General features: G+C 40.6%; 1 protein-coding gene across 1 annotated transcript in view; it reads right to left on the reverse strand.

Moving 5' to 3' along the window:
* Positions 1 to 13,858: 13,858 nt before the first annotated feature.
* Positions 13,859 to 20,520, reverse strand: part of TXNRD3 (thioredoxin reductase 3) — a 32,134-nt gene continuing 25,472 nt past the window's right edge. Inside the window, exons 18-20 of the transcript XR_011681162.1 lie at positions 19,308 to 19,445; positions 18,924 to 19,039; positions 13,859 to 14,900 (exon numbers count right to left, since the gene is read on the reverse strand). The gene's annotated coding sequence lies outside the window, so the exon portion shown is untranslated. The remainder of the gene's footprint in view (positions 14,901 to 18,923; positions 19,040 to 19,307; positions 19,446 to 20,520) is intronic.

Here is a 20,520-nt window from a genome sequence, read left to right on the forward strand (position 1 = left end):
CAAAGCAGGATGGGAAATTTTCCAGGTTTTGTCCAGAAAAATAGCAGTTCTTGCAGGACTTGTGCCCTGGCTCTGGATTTCACAAAAGGTTCCTTTCTTCCTTCCTTTCACTCCCAACAATGCACCTCCAGAGATCTGCCACAAAGGATTGTTCTGAAGTATATTTAGCACATGGTGGCAGGCTTGGCTGCTGGGATCAGTTCTTCTTCACTCTGAACTGATTCTTACATTTCTGAATGCAGCAGCTCATTCAGAATTCAATTCCTCGTTTTTCACAGCAGTGCAAGTTCAACTAAATTTTTTACAGGTTCAAAAATCAATCAGACAAACCCAAGACAGAAAAATCCATGAGATGTCCCAGTTAAAGCTCAAGTAGCAGCAATACTACAGTGCACTGGATGCTGTGAGGATGTACTGGAGGGCTGTCATGGGATGTTTTCCTGTTCTTTTAATTTCCTTTATACTGGGCTCTGTACTGGGCTCTGTAGACCTCTGGTCTGGCTCATTATGGCTGCTCATACTTTACATTCTCATCAAGAAAGCTTCCAGGTGGGAATCGATGGCAGTGACCCCAGGAACAGCAGCTTTTTCTCCCTTTTGGTGTTTAAAGATGGATTTTCAAGGATGGATGAATGTGGTAAGGATATAAAAAGAACAATATTTTATGAACATAATAAAACTGGACATCATTAAGTTTAAAAGCTCATTTATCTACATATGAATATGCTTGCAGAGTTCCAAATCAAGGTTCCCCACTAGGAACCCTATCCCATTCCTGCTTGATTTTTGTCTCCAAATGATGCTGTTATTTTCTTTTTTCAGCAGCTCATTCAATGCAGAAGTCAAAGGAGTGTGATTTATTCTGGGTTCTCCACACTAAATAGCCCAGTGCTATTGTGTATGGACAGCAAGCACTTCAGAGAAATAAAAACAATTTTTTTTTGTCTAAATAGAAGTAACCCAATAAAACATTTAAATATATATAAGAATTAGAAGGGGTTTTTTTTCCATTGCAGTTTGGATCTAAATTATGAGCCCTGCTTTTTTGCCTTTTTACGCAGAATTAACCTTGCATATTTATATTTCTTTGAGGCACTTATTCCAATTAACAGGACACTGTGAAATGGCCAAAATTAAGGGATTCAAAAATCCAGGCTTGGATCTTATTGAAATTCAGGTTATCCAAATTTCCTTCAAGCAATATATTTTGTTTCAGTCCTGCTTTCTGATGGAACAGTGCAGTTTATTTTGCAGGTGATGGAAACAGACACAAAAAAAAATAGCTGAAGAAAAGGGAAGATCCATGAGGTTAAGCATTTTTTTTACACATTCCCACTTTCTAGCAGTTACCAATATCCAAGAAACATCTGTACATACCAGTGAGAAACTTAGAGCATTAACTGCACAGCAAGATATAAAGATCTTTTTTAAAAGCTTCTAGGATACCTTCAAAAGCAGTGTGGGAACAGCACTGGAGTGTTATCAAGAAGGCTCTCAAACAGCAAATTCTGCTAAATATCCTAGAGCTTTATTGAACAGCTTGCACTGGAAGATAAAGGAATCAAGACCATCTATGAAACAATCTTAAAACTGATTTAGTAATTGCCTGTGAATACAGCTCAGCCCAGGCTAGATGAGGCTCAGGAGACCTGAGACCCATCAGCTCCCCAAAACAGGTCATGAGCAGAGCTTTGAGTGATGCAGACCCTGCCTGGGGATTCCTCTCTGGGGAATAATTTTTTGCCACATTGCCACAAGATGAATCCATCACCTGGTAATTTTGTTCCATTTGTCAGGCACTGAGCAACCTCAGCAGGCAAAAACCAAATTAACCTTAGAAAAGCAAAGCCCATCTCAGTTGAGATGAGGCAACACATGCACAGCCAGCTGAGCCTACTGACAAACACCAGTGTGGGGCATCCTGAGCCAGCACAAGCCTGTCTGAAACATCCCAGGCTGGGCTCTGACTCTCTGGAAATGCTAAACTTGAGCTGATTTCTTACAATTTCCAGCAGAAGGGCTGTCTATTTTAACACTTAGAGTCCTGTGAATCAACACTTCCCAGACTGCTGCTTTCTGGTCCAAAGCCAGAAGTGTACAAATGGACTTTTTACCTCCTTACTCAGTGGCCTTGTCCTAGAAAGGCTCCAGTCTCCTCATTTGCTAGTGCAGATATTTCTGAATTCTTCTGTTTCTTTTGATCTGCTCCTCTCTGGGTTTCTATTGCCAAGTATTTTCTCTTCATCTCTGTGTTCAAAGCCCAGAGCTGCAAATGCAGAAATTAATCACTTTGAGGCTTCTCTGTGTGGATGAGCACAGCCTGTGAGGACAAGCAGCCTGTGGTTCATTTCAGCACCATGGGCAGGCTAATCTGCTGAGCTGTGACCAGGGAAACTGGGAGCCTGCCCTGCACAAAGTGCCTGCAGCACCTGCCAGAGGCACAGAGTGTTCCCTGGTGCCAGTGCTGTATCTCCAGCTGCAGCACAGTCCCCAACATGTGACCAAGGGGAAGGAAGAAAGAATATAATCTCCACATAAATTCAACCACATAAATTTAACCAGCACGTTCACAGATCTCACTGCTCTGACTGCCTGGCAGAGCTGACAGAATCCAGCTGATGTGGAGCCTTGCTCCCAGCCTCCTGACAGACATTTTTAGAGCTGTGCTTGCTTGATTAGGGACAAAAAAATGCCATGAGTCCAAAATCACCTGTCATTTGCACGGGCTGAATATCTTCTGGTGAGGTCATGAAGCAAGAGGCTTGAAGATCAGAGGATGAACTGGCATCTGCATGGCACAGTCTAACCCCAGTAACAGTACCCCAGAGTACTGAATCTGCACCAATGAAAAGCAGAAAACAAAACTTTTCTCAATTCTGTGAATGCCTTCTCATGAATTTTTATCAAATATCAATTAAAAAAAAAATAAAATATTTTAACACTCCTAAAATCAAGATCCACCACACCTTATCTACCCAGCTGCACTGCTGTGAATCTGCCAGCACAGCCAGGCCAGGGGGCAAGGGACACACATCACCCATACAGAACAGGCAGAGCCTTGTTTTGGGAGTATTCCCTAATTCCCCCAAATCTCTGACTTAGCATCACTCCCCTACAAACCCACAATATGCTTGAGATTGGATCAAGATTGAACAAACCAACGTGTTGGAACATATTTTGGAGGCAGGAGAGGAAGGGAAATGAGCATTGTTTAAGGAGTTGCCTTCCATCCCCTTTCCAGATAAAGCTGGAACGCTGAGTGGCCCAGCCCACGTAATTGAATCTAAACCACGACATGCACACTCCCTTCACACATTTCTCAGGAAAACAAAAAACAAACAGAAAACCCAACCTTCCAAAACAGAAAGGGAAGCTTGGGGTTTTACCAAACACTAACCACCAGACCATTACTACACTATGACTTCAACTGAATTGTTCATCAGAATATTCGTTCACTTTTAAATGCAGGAAAACCAACCAAGAAGACCTCAGCAAAGGTCAAATATTTGCTGATACACCTTGTATGTAACACAGCTCTGACCATGGAAAATTGAATCTAATCAGAGATATTGGTTAAACTACATGTGGGTGGATTTTAGGTGGGATGTAAGCAAATCAGATTAAGCCTGGGAGAAACTGCAGTGTGTGATTATCATGTAATAATTACTCAACGTTTTGACAGAGCTCAAGACTGGGCTCAGCCCAGCCCTTGACAATGAGGAGGCAGCATAAACATCAGGGTATGAAACTCCATCATTTCTGCTAATCTGCCAGAATTTCCTCTGTGGGAAGCCCATGAGCTTCTGATGAAAGCCCAGGGCTGCAAAAAAGAGAACCCCTGGGGTTCAGAGACAAGGTCAAGACCCCTGGAGAAGTCAGCTGCAGTAGAAATCTGTGAGGGTAACCTTTTGGAATTGGGTCACCACCAACTGTCCGCGTGTGTGGAGCTCTTAGAGAAACCCATCTGGTCCTGGCATCCATCTGATCTGCTCTTCATGCTGTTACCACAGCAACTGACACTTAAATGGAAAATCTTTGAGCAAGCTGGATCTATAGACAGCCCTACCAAATCACAAGGCAGCAAAAGTGGATGCTTGAGGCGGGTCTGGGAGGCATTTAGCTGTGTATTTACCAAAAGGGGTTTCAGCCTTGTTTTCTGTTTGTTCTTTATCATTTGACAGAATAAGCATCAGCACACCAATTTTTCTTTATCAACAAGTCCTCTGTAGGTCAGTCACAGCAGTGATATCTTTCCATTTGGCCTGCTTTGCAGTCTAAATAGATCTTAAATATTTTGATTTCTTCATTGTTTCCATATCACACACAAATTGAACATTTTTTTTGCTGTAAACACAACTGTCAAGAGAAGTAATAATAGCCATGTGCTTTTTCAGAATTAAAAGATGCTTTACAAAAGTATAAATTCTAACTAGATCTTCCCAATGGCATTTAGATTTATTTCATTGGATTTGACCCAAATTTCTTCAATACTTTAGGGACACAGACCTGACATTCAAGTTCTTTGCAGGATGTTTTAATGTTTGGCAATACAGATGTTAAGATTAATTTTATTTTGAGGGAGGTAAAGCCTGTGTTTGTAGTAGAGGATATTACAGGGGCTGAACTAACCAACCTTAATATTCTCCCAGCTAACTCTGAAATATGCTTTATTTCTGTCTCTGGTATAACAGAAACCTGAGAACTAAACTTAAGTTCTGAGTTTTTGTAGCAGGACAAACGAGGGAGGGTTTTGCCCCGGACCATGAGCCAGATTTAGGCTCCAAAAGCAACACCCACACAGGCGACATTGGCACAGAACATGAAGGGAAGTGGGAGCTGGTGACTGAGGACAGGGGAGGTCACACTGGGACTGGCACTGCCTTACACAACCCACACCTTGAGCCTTTCAAACCAGTGCTGAACATTGCCAGGGGAAGGTGAACAGAGGAAAGGAACACCATTCAAATTCTTTTTCTTATTCTTTAAATGCGTCTTTGAAATTTCTCCTCTTATTACTCAAAGTCTACAAGTGACTGGGACTATTTTACCTGTAAAATGTTCTGGTTTAGAGGTATTATGTGTTTCAAAGACCAAGAGGGAGGAGAGAAAGAGGCAAGGAAAGAAACTGAAAGACACCATTGTGAGAAGTGAGAAGCATCTAAGATCCCTGAACCTGAAATGGAGAAGCACATTTCCATAAAGTTTCACCATTACACCTTTTGCTCTCTAATTTCTTTCAATTAAAAGAACTGAAAAAACTTCCTGGCACAAAACCCCTCCTGAATACTATTTTGCAACAGTAACATTTTTCTTAAAAAATCCCAAATTACTTGCTTATTAATAACTCCTGAGTCAAACTTCTTTCAACTGGCTATTTAAAATTGTCAACAAAAGTCATGTTATGTACAGTTCTGGATTGGGGAAAACTCAGTGGGGCTTTTGTCTTAATGTTTCCAACCTTTCTCTCACCCAGCCCTTCCCTACTCTGTCCTTCGTTACCAAATCTGAAAAGAGGAAGAAAGTCAGAGCAGCCACCATGATTTATTCAATCAGGAGCAGAACAGCGACCCATAAAAATTTCTGGCACAAACCTCCCTGTGAACACATTTGCATGTTTATTAGCTAAACTTTGCCGTCTGCGAGCACTCTTGTGAAAAAACAACAAACCATTAGTGCAAGAAATGGTAGAAAACACATTTTTAAAGGCCAAAAAATCTAAAGTAAACTGAACATTTTTATTGCTGGAAATGTTTGAGAATTGGCCTGTCCTTCTGAAAATCTAAAGAGTCCCAAGGCACAAATTCTATCAAAAGACAAATCTGAGTCTCGTCTTCTGAATTTGGACCAAATTTTGAAAATCCTAATTTGCAAATATAATACAGATTTTCTCTGTCAAATGGAAATATTCCAAGTAGGAGAAACAACCCAGCAGGAAGATATGATGTACAGGACATTGAAATAAGCCCAAATTCTTAAATAAAGTTGAGACATTTCAGGATTTTGGATGAAACAACCCTATGAATACAATTAAACTTTTTACTGTCCTCAGCAAGGTAAAAGCTATTGACATAACTAGGAAGGAAACTAAGTCATTAAGGAAGAAAACTCCAAACCTTAATTTGACCCTTTACTTTCAGTGATCCATTTAATAATACTTATACAACAATATTGAAAATCTGGTTTGGAGAAGCAGTATTCCATGTCATGCCCAGACTGCCTCTCTTCCTCAGCAGTAAATCACTACCCACCACTTTCAGTTTGTGAGGGCAGAGGACGATTATTCATATTCAATACCCTGTTAACAAGTGTTTGTTCTTGTCCTTCTCCAGTGACTTAACACAGAGCTTTAATTGACAGCACAGATGCCACAGCTCCTGTCTCCAGCCCAAGCAATTGTTTGAAAAGCTTCTGAGTTATTTAACTGCTGGTGTTGACAGGAAGCTGGACATTTCTGCTCTGATGAGGGCTTTATCTTAAGGCTTCTCAGTCCATCTTACCTTCTGTTTTTTCCTATCTTGCAGGAAGACTCTTGGGAATTTTTGAGATTGTCCCAGATTAGAGAGAGACCAAATCCATCACATGGCAATCAATTTTAATAGAGGCAAGATCACAGTCTCAACTTCTCCCTGTGTGTTCCCACTAAGATCATAGTGCCTTCTGTTTCTCCCAAAGTCAGCTGTTAATACAAATTATATGCAGGAAAAAAAGAATCCCACCAGCAATGTGCTCGACATTTGTATTCCCTACAAGATCCTGTTAAAGACTGTTAACAAACCTGGAGGATGCCAGTCTTACTTCACATATTGATCTGGTGGAGCCAGTACAAGGCACGTAGGCTTCTGCTCTGTATTAATTTGTACTATAACTCTTGGCACAGGATCAGCTGGCAATGGTCTCCCCCACGTTTTAAATAAATTACCTGAAGTAGTGATCGTTTGTTATCAGTAAGGGGGATTTAATAAACAAATATGTTTGATAAATCAATGGGCAGACAAATCCAGACATTCACATATAAATTAGTTTACTTTAACTTACTAAAATGAGGATGCTGGAATGGTAATGTTTCAATATACCAAAATAACATTACCAGTTTGTGTAAGCTGGCATGTTAAATACATCTCTGTCCATTCTTTGATCTTTACTGACAATAGTCAGTATCCTAAGGAAGGGCTAGGTTGGAAAGCCCAGATTATTGTCTTTTTTCATAATGTCTTAACAGAATCAGGGAAATAAAATGATGAATTATGTTGTTATATCAACTGAACAGCTTATATAATGTACCTCTGTTCCCACAAAATTGAAATTTAGTGTTTTAACAATGGGCTTTACTCTTCCACTCACCTGTAAATGAGCACTACTGGAGCAGCACTGAGCCCAGTTCTGCCCTTTACACCAGCTAAATCTGTTTCCTCTTCTGTGAAATCACTGCTGCTTTACATCATTATGAATTAGGTCAGAAACAAACCCAGTGACTGCTCATTCCAGCTAGTGAAACACATGAAGAGTGGCTGCAATGACAGATCTGTAATAATGCTTCTCATCTGCAGTCAATTAAATTTAGACCGCGCAGAACTATAAGAAGTACACAGTGGAAATTTTTGGCAGGGTGACTGGCAAGCTGTAGCACATCTAACAAACTTGAAGACTTTTAAATTCATCTTCCCTCTGAACTTTAATCAAAGACTATAAAAAAAAATAATCCAGCTGAATACAATAAAAATTTAAACAGTGAAAATCATTAAAGCAGACACTTCTCGTTACCTCACGGTGACTTGCAGAAAAACCTTGTCAACGTCAGCTGCTCATCCCTGTGTTATAATCATAATTCACCTTGTTGGAACAAACAGCACGGGAATGTCTGCATCTGCTAAGCTTGTGTACCACAGGCAGATGTGAGAGGAGGCCAAACATGTTTTTATAAGTTACAAAAGAGAACAATTACTTCTACCGGAGGGGTAAGAGCTTTTGGAATGTGCTTTTGGACATAGGAGTGTCTTTTGAGAACTACTGAATATATCTTCAAATGAAAACTATAAATTAAGTGTAATTATTTCTGACAGCTTGCATGAGAAAAATAAAGCATTTATCCTGTCATTGAGGTTCCCTGTCTCAGTGCTCTCTCAGGACTTTGGAATCATCCTTGTGGCATGTCCACACTGCCCTTAGCAAGACTTCCTTTGCTTTTTTCTCCACTACAATTACAGCTTTTTATAAAAGTACGTGATTTTCCTTCAAAAATTTGTGGCTAAAATATTTGTCAGTCCTTTGGCTGTTTTGATTTTGACAACTTTTCCAGCAAACCTCCTCCCACAGCTGCAATGCGCCCCCTCAATCCATACCCAGCAGCAATCACAGCCACATCTTCTCCCCTCCTCACAAACCCCAGGCCTTTGTGCCCCTGCCCTCCCTGTGTATCTTTTATTTCATTTATCCTCACACTCTGCCCCAGAATTTCTCAGAATTCATCTGCTCCCCCCTTTGCACTTGTCAGTCCAGCCTTAGCTCTGGTTTTGCCTTTATTAAGTGCATCCCCCACCCCCTTGCCTTTTATTCACACATCCTTTCCATAAAGGGCACGAATGATTCCTCTGCAAGATCTGCCTCACTAATTATATACTTAACACACATTTATCTGTTCCTACAGCAGGTTCCAGAGAGCAGGGGCTTTTCTTCTGTGCCTTGTCATTTAGAGCCCTGCCACTATCAGCCACTTCCCAATGACACTGGCAGCACCACTGTGCTGCAATTAGGAGGGAAACTTGCCAGCAGAGGACGGGGTTTAAACTCTTCTTGACAAAGAAAACAGCATTAAAACAATTGAAACAATTGGCTGACTCCCTGTTTACAGAACCCTAAGGGTTATCTGGGAACCCCAGGTGAAACAGGGATTGTCTGTAGATGTGGGATGGATGGTTTAGTTTGGACAACAACCAGTGACAAGGAAATGAGCTGGTGTAGGCTGTAAATTGTTCTCCATGTGGAACAAAGTGCACGGCCTGAATTTAGAGGCAGGGTGTTTTCAGAGAGATGGCACTAGAAAAAAAATATTCTTGAAAATGTCCTTAAATATTACATCTGAAACATAGTGACTTATATTACCCTATTTTGTTCCAAAAAATAAATAAAAAATCCTAAGGATGATATAAAAAGCTGACAACACAAAATCTTTACTAACCCACATTCCTGCAGTGTTGTTGCTATGAGATCAGTCTGTCAGATTGCACAAAATCTAATGTAATGTGTTTATAATCCAGTAAATACATTTTTCAGGAGCGGGTTTCCACAAAAGAGCCCATCTCCAAGACAGAATAGACTCACTCTTACCAAGCTCAGCCCAGCAGAAACCCAGCAGGAAAGGACCAAGGAAGAGAGAGGGTTGTTCAAGTAGTTGGAGTTGTTCAATGTAAAAGACTTTCAGTCATGTCCCTGGTCAGTGGAATAACTGAAATAAATAGGAAGTAGAGCCCAAAACCTGAGTCTAGAAGAAGCCAGAAAAACTTTTTTCCAGAGCAATATTTCTGTCATGGAAGGGAGATCAGCTACCCTGCAGACCAAAACAGGGTAAGAATATTCTGGTTAGAGAAAACCAGATACATTTAAGATTTTTAGACTGGACTTATTAGATAACAGAAACAGCAAAAACATTTATGTTGATATCATTTATGCTGATATTTTGCATAGTTTCTGACAGAATTTCAGAGGTTTTGATCAGCATTTTCCCCCCAGGGTTTCCACAAACAGGTTCCATGCAGTATTTCTGGTGGAGTCACATGCACGAGGGCTCTGGAAATTTTCAGCAGGCATCAGCAAATGTATCTTAAGTTTGCATTTGAGAAGCTAAATGCAAAAATCCTGTTTTTCAGATCACCAGCAGATTTGGTTGATAAGAAGATAACTTACTCTGCGTGTGGCTTTGGGCTCAGAGAGTTCAGTAGAGCCTATTGTGGAACTCTGGTTCCCATCTCTCCTTTGTGTAACCTCCTTCCCTTCATTGCACTGGGTTTCTGAGTATTTCCTATGAGGAGGAGAACAGATGGGTAAGAGACTCCAGTGGGGCTAATGACACTGAATTAAACTCAGTACTATTATCTGAGCTCTTTATCAATGTTTTGAGAGGAGATAGCTTATCAAGAGATCCAAACCTACAGCTGTAGGACAGGGTAATCTGACCTGAAGGAAGAGGCCAAATTCAAACATTTCAATCAAGAAGTTTACCTATATTAAATTTCAGGGTGGGTTCTGCAAAGGGTTTGTGTAAGTTTTTCTCCAGAAGACAAGCTGATGAAATAGTTTATGCAATACATGGAAATGGCAGCTGTAATTGTTTCAGGAAAGTATCAAATCAATTTTTATACAGGTATTTTTCAGATGAACAATCTTAGAATGTATTCAGTTTCCCTTACCTTCAGGAACACCATTTGCAAAGGTGAACTTTCACCTGATGTGTTGATTACTTCCTCAGCACAAGCTGAAGCTATCTTGCTTTACATGAATATTGATTATGCATTTAATTTAAAAAAAAAAATCCCCTCTAATCTTTTTAAGTGTCATTCTGGTGTTTTAGAGAAAGTTTCACCATTTCATTGATCGTTTTCAGATCAATTTTATGAGCAAGCACAGGAGAATAGTTGCCATTATCTCTGCATGGATTGAAACTCATCAACACTGCAGAACATTTTGTAAAATAAGTATCAATGATAATACTGGGGATTGAAATCATAAATTGACCAGCATTGGACCTCATTCAGCAAAAAAAGATGAAATACCTGAACAATCCTTAAAGCAGGAAGCCATGCTCCAAGGAGACTCTTGGCAGTTTATTTCACATAAGTTGTATCTAACTGGATGGAAAAGATGCATTAGTGTACAAGGAATTACCACTGCCAGTATAGGTGAGGAAATAATGAAAATGTGATTGGCATAAATCATTCAGAAATCTTCCTACACAATCCTGATCCATATATTAGATTGCCTGGCATTCCAGAGCTGAGAAGTACTAAGGTCAGACTTACTCTAGAGTACTGTATTTCTTTACACATTTTATTGTAAATAGAAAGTAGAATTCTGATCCCATGGGAAATTCCAACATTTTGACATTTATTTTCAGTGCAAATAACAAACATACAGGGTTTGAATCACTGAAACTCTTATATGCAATAGTACAGGAATATCAAAATAATGTAAATATCATAGAAGTTGAAATTAAATGAATAAAATGCCAATATAAAATATTTCAACATTGCCAAAAAAAAATAAAGTAAAATTATTCATTTTGATATTTTCCTATCAAATTTAATCTAAATCAATGTATTCACTTAAGATGATTCATTTCTGATGAAATTGCATTGTCTGAGTAGAAAATTGGGTTGTTTTTTTTTCAGCTCAGTCTCATTATTAAAGATTGATCAGATTGTAAAAGCGTTGGGGAAAAAACCATTAGGAATTCAGCTTTTGCAAACTTACTATATTGAGGTAATTTTGATTAAAATTTCACCATCCCCAAGAAGGAAAAGCAAATAGTCACAGTAATTGTCAATCATATGCAAAGGACTTACAGGTGGCTCTAAAGTGACTTCATAAGAGATAAGTAACTGAATTGCTGACATGAATAAAACCATTTGAACACAAGTTCTGTCTTTTCCTCTGCAGCTCCTGTGGTTTTCCACCTTCAGCAGCAGCTCCTGCTTTGGTCACTTTTCCAGTGTAATCCTGCCTGTGAGAATTTAGAGCTGCTCTGTTGTACCAACACCACAGTGCCCAATTTACTATCCTGGCAGGGAGATAAATTTGTGTGTCTGACTTCCTTTTTACCAGTTCAGTTCTAGTTCCTGCACCTTGTTTGTCCTGTATCACCTTGCTCCTCCTTCTCTTCTAATTGTAATTTCTTCATTCATACCTCTTTTTAATCATCCCTTACTTCCTTCTTTAGCTTTTCTGCTTTCTTACAAAATACTCTGCAGAATTTGTGCTGTCACAGCCTAGAAAAGTTCTTCTCTCTCCCCAGGAATAGTCTCCTAACTCATTGACCTGTCTCTCATCCTGCATTAAGCTTAAACACTTCAAGACTCTTTGGGGAAAGAAACTCCACATTTATATAAATGGCAAGACTTCAGCAGTATTCAGAAAACAAAGAATAAATGAGCAGAAACTTTCATTCTGTAGGGAAGGCAATTTAACTCTACACACAGCTAATTAAGGCAACTCATGAAGATAAGGGATGCCTTCTGTTCAGATGTTGCTGTGTTTTATCTACAGCCTGTGCAGTTTCTGTACAGACACGATACATCCACTCCCCAGGTGCAAATGGAGATCAGACCTCAAGTGTTTCAGTGTCCTTGGCTGATTGTTATGATGGTTCTTTCACTAACCCTGCAAAACGGGAGTAAAATTAGTCTGAAACAACAGATTACCCTGGAATTGCTAATAAAGCAATAAGGAGGACAAATAAAAGAACTTAGTGTAACATTCTGGCTGTTGCCCAACTTTTGGTGCTGTTGTGCATGGAAAAAGTCTGTCTTGGAAGCACAGTTGGACCTATTCATAAATACTGAACCTTTCCTCATCTCATGCACCACTAAACTTCTTGCAGATGCTTAAGTGGCTTAAGCAAAGTACTGCAAAGAGCAAAAACATCAGTGAGAAGTGGCTTTGGTTTCCAGACAGAAGCAGCACATTTGGCCCTCAGATGCAGTGGCTCTGTGAATGCCCCAGCACACTTCCCAAGCTGGAATTGCTAAGTTCATCCTCCTGAAATATGAAAGTATTTCTTACCACACAGCCAGCATTTCTCTAGTCAAATGTGTCTGTTTCCAAACTTCTCTCTCAAGGAAGTTTCTCCTCTCCTTGAGTCCATGTAATTAGCCCAGGGTGGCCCTGCCTTGTTCCACCCTAAATTCCTGATGGTATTTCTATACCATAATTGTGAACATTTATCACCAGCAGTTCTCTAGGCAGTCTTGTGACTTGGACAGCAGAATGTAACTGGTGTTTAGCATTTGCTTTGTACACTTCCCAAGTGCTAAACAACCTTTCATTACCTGCATTTGGCAGCTGCCCAGGAAACTTGGGCTTCTCAAACCCATGTGAGTCTGACAACATTACTAAAATAGTCTTCTCAGATTCCTGGATTTTCATTTACTTCTGCTGCAACAAAAGTATTTCTTTATTTTTCAGACTGAGAAAACCTCAGAAAGCTGGTGGCACAATGTCTGCCCCTTTCTACATGGCTGCTGATCACCTGGTGAGCTGGACCTGCGCAGCAAAACCTTCCAGAGAGTCCTTTAGGTCAGTTCCAGCAGATGAGGTTGCCTAAAACTTAAAGCTTTCCATTTTGTATGTAATCTAAGTATATTGTTTGTGGTTGCTTTTGAGTGAAATAGTTGAATGTCATCTCAGGAAAAGAGATTCTCGTGTTTTACTCGTTAGGGAAGGCCACAGCCTGCACCTTTCCAGAGATACAAGATAAGTCCCAAATGGAGGGATTCAGTGATCTATCATTATGTTAGGTATTTTTCCCAACATAAATCACCACCCAGTCTATTGGGTGCTGTATCAGGAGTGGGCTCAGCAGATAAACTGCAAGCCCTGGCACACTCAGTGCTGAAAAACCAAAACCAAAACACAGCAGCACACAGGAATAAACAGAGCAACAACAAAGGGCTGGGGAAATACCTGAGACACTTCTTGGCTTGATGTGTTTCTCTGGTTTCACACTGCTGTCTTCTCATGCTATGTGTGAAGTGCTGTTATAGATTATAGCCATTAATAGCACTATATAACAGCAATGACAGGATCAGCATGCTAGAGAGAGAAAAGAAAATCTAAAAGACAATTGTCTCATATAAAAGAGCAAGTCTAATAAATTGGCCATGACTTATTTATTCTTAATTACAGACGGCTTATGACCTTCAAAACATAAGTATTTTTCTCATAGTAAAAGCAGCACACACAAATCAACTCATCCATTTATGTACTTATAGGATTTAAAACTTTAAAGTGGGGATTTTCACCCTTTTAAACTCTAATGACTCCAGTGATGCTTCCATGTCCATTTAATGAGGAATGCTAACGAAGCCAGTGCCTGGAAACAGTGAAAGGTCAAATTTCCCAGTTGTTTGGGATGAGACAAACACATATTCAACCACCCAGACCAAATGGGAAAAAGCAAAAATGTGAACTTGCACTCTACAGCTCCTAGATTTAATCTTGGCCACAGGGAACAGTTTCTTGCTCAGGACAAAATAACAAAAAATTCCTCCTGGTCTTTAGGATCTTTTCTAACACTAGTTTTAACATAGCTCATGTGCTTCTTGGAAACACTGAAGTTTTGACAAGTTCACATGTTTTACTGCTAACTAGACTGCTAACCTAGTGCAAAATGTAGACCTTACTCTAGGAAAATCTCCTAGAGATTTTCTTCTTTTTCCTTAGTTCTACCTCAGTGTTTTAATTTTTTTGCTCTGCCACCACTACACCTTTGGGGCAGTCACTTCATGTCTTGCATACCCATAGTGTTGCATGATGCTGTGATTTTCCCTCCATAAACTTTTCCAGGAAATGGAGTTCTGTAACTGTGACTGTAGCTCCTTTCTTATCTTCACATCTCAGACTGGAGCTGCAATAAAGCTCAGGAGTTCTCAGGACAAGAAAAGCTGCCTGGAGAGATCAGCTCTGCTCACTCTGTGTTCTTGGACTGAGTGCTGTAAAAAGCTTGTCCAGATGCAGCCATCTCACAGGTTGCACAACACAAGGTGACTCCCATACCTTTAACATCCCAGCAGGGACACACCCATGCATCCAGAGCCATGGATAAGTCAGCAGAATAATAACCTTTCCCACATTGAGCTCGTCATGGAGATGGAGAAAACTCCTGTGAACTTCAGCAGTGCACAGAGCCAGGCCTGTGAGAGCAGGTGTGAGAGTCTGATCAGCCCTGAATCATGAACTGCTGCCCTTCAGTGGCTGCACTGTGCTGCAAAACTGCTGCATTATTCATTCAAAGCCATGGCGCAACTTCCTTCTATTGATCGGGGATTTAAAGCTGGCTCCAGCGAAGGGAAGGGTCAGAAAACAATTACTAAGGGCTCCACAGGGCCCCACAAAGCTGTGTTAGATAACACCAGGAGTCACTCCCTGTACTTGCCCCATAACCTCTGCCTGGGGCCACCACTACTCTCCACCAGCTCTGCCAGCTAAATGGGGGTTATGGGGTTATTGCACCTCTGGCTCTGGGAGTGTGCTGTGTATGTGTACAAGGAGGAAGGAGGATTGGGTTTTTTTCCTCTTGCTACATAGGTAGATCTCTCACCATTTTCTGGGAGAAAATATTTAAATCAATGGTGTGTCTGAAGATTAAATCCACAGGCAGAGGCTTGTGCAGTGCATTTTGAAATTAACCTCTGCTTAAGAGCAGTGACAAGCAATCATATAGATCTGCACTTGTAATCCACTTCTACATGCTCACTTTAGTGAAAACAGATACTTTAATAACATTCTCTTATAAATATCATTGCTGCTCCTAGAGAATCCAGTTGGTATTTTGTAATTTCTCACACCCTGTCAATACAACCCTCAAGCAGCTTTCAGATGCAGAGCTGATCTCCACTGCCCTCTGATACACCTGCACACACCCTCTGAGACTTCAGGTGTTACCAAATTCTTACTGAGGGCAGAGTACAAATTGCAGTTGCCCTGGAATTTGTCTAGCAGATTTCCCTTAGTGCCCAATGCACCCTAAGCTGTGCTGTTCAGATTTAACAACCTCTAAAATGCTATTCTAAACCAGATTTCCCTTCCTATGTTCCTAGGCAAAGCTATGAGCTTTCACTTTGGATTTATTCTATTTGAGAAGCTGTATTATTTTTTCTTCCTCAGCTTTCCCTAGAGCCACATTAGATTTTAATATCTCAACCACAGAAGAATAGCAGCTTACTAATATTTGTGAAGGACACAGAGGCCACCAGAACTCCATGGGACTCATCCTCTCCTGCCTATATTTCATGGAAATGATCACAGAATCACAGAGTGGTGTTGCTTAGATAGGCACTAAAGACCATTTAGTTCCAGCACATCTGCCATGGACAGAGACATCTTCCATTAATCCAGGTTGCCCAGAGCCTTGTCCAGCATGGCCTTGAACAGTTCCAGGGAAGGGACATCCACAGCTTCTCTGAGAAATGTGTTCTAGAGCTTCATGACCCTCACAAGCAAGAATTTATTCATAACCTCTAACTTAAACCTACCCTCTTTCTGTTTAAATCCTTGGTGTCCCTTAGTCACAGACCCCACATGCAGCAAGGATTTGGGATATCCACCTAAATAGGCTTCAGTGTGATATTTGCCCTGAGACAATGACTTGCATTTTGTTGGAGGTGTTTTTTTTTAGATTTATTTTTAAATACAAGTGGAAAGACTAATATAAATCTAGCCAAGAAAGGAGTCAGGCTTCCTGATTCCTAATGTCTATCTTAAAAGCCATTTTATCAATTCTGGTGTGATAGCTATGTGAGTATTCTGCAATAGAGTAGAAAATAGAAGTAACAGAAAAGTAGAAAAAAGAGGTAATTCTACCTAGAGACAGAGCAATCCACACCCCACATTGCTGTGAAATGCTGTGATGAAGGTTTTCTTTTTCAAGTTCCTGGTTCCAATCTCTTCTTTGACTCAAGAGAAAATGGATTTGACTCTGATTCCACCACCCACAGGTCTGTACCAGAACCATGAGAACAGAACTATCAGAACCAGAGAGAGCAGATCAACCAGCCCTGGTTTGATTTGACAACTTAGCTCCTGGGAAGGAGGTGGAGACCTCTTTACCTCTGGTGGTTAATTAAAAGAAGTTTCTGTACTTTTGGAATGACTTTTGTTCCTTGGGAATGAAAGATGCAGCTGAAGGTGTCAGATAATCCATAACACATTAGCTTCTTTTCCACCTGCTCCACAACACTCCTGAATAAGCCTCACCAAAGGACCAGGATAACAACAGCTCAGTGAAATAAAAATTGGTCTGTGAGCCTCATTCTCAGTGCTCCATCTCTCGATCTGTAAGTCTGATACTGTAAAAAAAGGGGAGACCCCACCCAACAGGGGTGCAGGGAGAAGCACCAGAGCAGGTGACTCCACCATCCCCAGCCTTCCTGGCTGCTTGAACTGCTTGCACCTGGCTGCCCAGGGCACCCTCACCACACAGAAACTCAGTGGGGCACTAATCCCAGTTAATCCTGGGCATTATGGATGAATGACACCTATGAACAGTGATTTAACTGCTGCTGCTGCTTTATCTGAAATTCTGCATCTCCCTGAGCACAGCAGCAGCAGCAGGAATCCTCTCCTGGCCTGAAGGAGAGCAGGAGTGCAGCAGCTTTGCTGTTGGAAAAGGAGATGAGAATGTTTTGTGACAGAAGGAGACAGCAGAAACAGTGGCCCATATTGTGAGTTTTGTAACAATTTGGTCTACAGTCTATATCTTAAATGTGTTCCTTTTTGTATTTTTCCTGTTTGAGATACACAGGAAGTAATAGAATTTTTGCTCTGGGTCACTTGGTGATTCCCTAGAAACACATTAGAACAGCCTTTGGTAATCAGCTCCACTGCAAAGCCAATGAAAGCACCCCAGAGTCACTATTATATTACACAGGAAACAATTCAGCAAGATTGGAATTATTTTATTAGACAGTGAAACAGAGTCTATTTGGAGATGCTACCTATTTTAAAATTCAGTGATTATCTGAATTGGTATTTTCTTTGTTACTTAGGAGAGACAATATTTGAAAGGGGCTGGAGAGAAATAAGTATTGCTTTCCTTTTGTTTCTGTTTGGGTTTTTTTAAAAAAAACAACTCAAGGTCTCTTTTTCTTTCTTATGAATTCATTGTGGGAGAAATTATAAATAGAGTCTGGAGATAAAAAGGAAATAAAACTAATAAGTTTGCTTGATTATTTACAGCAGATAAGACCACTGCATAGCTCTGGCTACAGCTCATGTAAATTCAGCTCCCTGATTAGCAGCATCCTCACAGGTTCTTTTAGTTTTCTTAATCTAACATGCCTTCACATAACCCCAAAAAAACTCTCTACAATACAAATGGACTCTGAACATATTGTGATGCTTCTAAATCCCACAGACACCTATGTAAATAAACAATTACACACTCAATCCTCTCTGCATGCACCACAGTGGGTGCTTCAGGAGACAACACACACATTCCTTCTCTGAAAATACAACCCATTTGTAATATGAGCTTTATAAGTGCTGGATTTAAACTTGAAGCATATTCAGAACACAACTAAAATCCCATTAAAATGGAAATGAATTTTCTGACTCCTATTCTTCTATCAAAATTTTTTTCTCAGTTTCCTTCATCTTCAGTGGGGTTACAATTCAGCATTTGTAGCTTCCTATTCAGTCTAGGAGAATAAGCAGTATTAGCAAGGTGGAAGCTTATATTAAGGCATAAAAGCCTGAGTATTTTTAATAGTGCTAGGAAGGGAAACATCAGGTTACATCAGCACAGCTTTCTCTTAACCATGTCACAGCTTTTGCAGAATAACAATTTCTGTAATGTGAGGTTCATAAGAAAGGGATGTGAAAGCATTCAGTTAATTTGAGGCTCTCAACACATCATTTGCCATAAACAGGTTCAGGCAACCAGGCCTTACAGAGAGAACCAACAGCTCTTGCCTGCTTAAGCTCTCACCCACCCTCTTTACACTCCCCCAGCCCAGGTAAGATGAAATGTTAAATTGTTGTGTGTTTAATCCAGACTTTAGCAAGGCCAGTGCAATCCTGGCTCCAGCATCACCACTGCTGCTTCTATGGCTCCAAACTTCCCCATCCCTTCTCCTTAGCAGCATTTTCTACCCTCCTTCCCACAAAACATGTGTAACCACAAACAACAACTGAAGCAGGGGCATTTCAAAGCTTACCATAGCTCAAGCAAGATCCTTTTCAGGAGACTTATGCCTACTTTAAGTGAAGCAAATGCATTGAATGAACTTCAGAGTCTCTGTTTTGTTTCCTGTGGCTTCTCTGATGTTTATTCCTGTAGAAGGAAGAAAGCCAATATTGACATTGCAGCCAGAAGCCACTGAAATATGTAATGTAGCAATACAGATATATCTTGTATCTATATTCATGTATACACACCCCCTCACCATCATCTCATCTGACTTCAGCTATAAAACTGTATTTGTCGTTTTTCCTCTGCCAAGAAAGTGAGCGAGATGGGACAGAATTTCTCAGCAGCCAAGGGCAGAACTTGGGACAAGCAGCATTTTGGGCAAGGGAAAGGGTTAAAGTAAAGCCAGGACCTTGCTGTGCAGGGTCTGATGTCCCCCAGAGATGAATTGTTCCACAGGGGTGTTGGGACAGCAGGCTCATGGCTGGCTGCAGCAAGGACACAGGCAGAGAGGCCCCATCTTGTTTGCCTGCAGAGGGAGCACTTCAATCTTAGCCAAAAAAAATAAAAAAAAAAAAAAAAAAAAGAGGGAAAATGATAAATTAAAGCTAAATTTTCATTAAAGGAAAAGTATTACCTATCTCAATGTGAAAGAGCTTCCATCAACTAGTCCTCTGCTGAGGAACAGCCTTGCTGTTTCCAGGAGTGTTTCCACACTCATTTCATGCTAAAAGTTGTCCCCCACTGATGCAATGAAATGGGGGGCAGCATATGCTTCATACATTTTTAAACACTAAAAAGTATTGTAAACTTTCAAATTTTGTTAGAAGTGTTGCAGATGATGAAGGACCAACTCTAGCTGGAGATGTCCAGCTCCAACTTTGCTGGCAGATGTGCTTCCACCTCTAAGTGCTCAGAGGTTACTTTGGGGTTGGTTGGGACCTTCCCCACACATTTCAGTTTTTTGGAATACACAATGTTTCAGTGTTCTGCCATTCCCACAAATGCACAAACCCACTGCCAGCCACCAGCACCCCTGCTCTGCTGGATTTCTCACTGCATTTTGTGGGCTGGGTGACTGAGACACTCAGAAATGGATCAAGCCATCCAAATGCCCAGGGGCTGCCACGAGAACAGCACAGCAGCTTCTCCTTTGTCAGGCATCAGCTCCTTTCAGCGTGCAGGGCCAGAGCACAGGCACAGAGGAGAAAACCATGAAATAACTGTCAAAGGCAGCCAACATCAATTACAATGGACTGCAGGTGAAATTGCACACGACACTTTCTCAAAGCAAATCACCTTCTCCTATAAAGAGGTTTTGTGTCATTTTGAAATTCTAATGATTTGCGGAGAACTCGATATCAAGAGGAAAAAAGGAAAAAAAAAATCAATTATTTTCCACAGCTGGCCAGTGGACTCAGATGCTGCTGTGGCACAGAAGGGGCAATGACAATGACATGGCTTTTTCCCTCCTGTTAGCAGAGATTATGCTGCATTAGATGGCATTGAGAGGGTGGAGAAAACTGGAATGCTTCTAAGACAGTGATGTATTGTAAAGCTGGATGAGCTAATTTTAGACCATTTAAACTCAGATATTGGCAGCAGTTTTTCTGAGAGCTCAGTTA

The sequence above is a fragment of the Agelaius tricolor genome, unplaced genomic scaffold, assembly GCF_023055355.1.
Source record: "Agelaius tricolor isolate 1412-34295 unplaced genomic scaffold, bAgeTri1.0.p SCAF_14, whole genome shotgun sequence".
Taxonomy (NCBI): Eukaryota; Metazoa; Chordata; class Aves; order Passeriformes; family Icteridae; genus Agelaius; species Agelaius tricolor.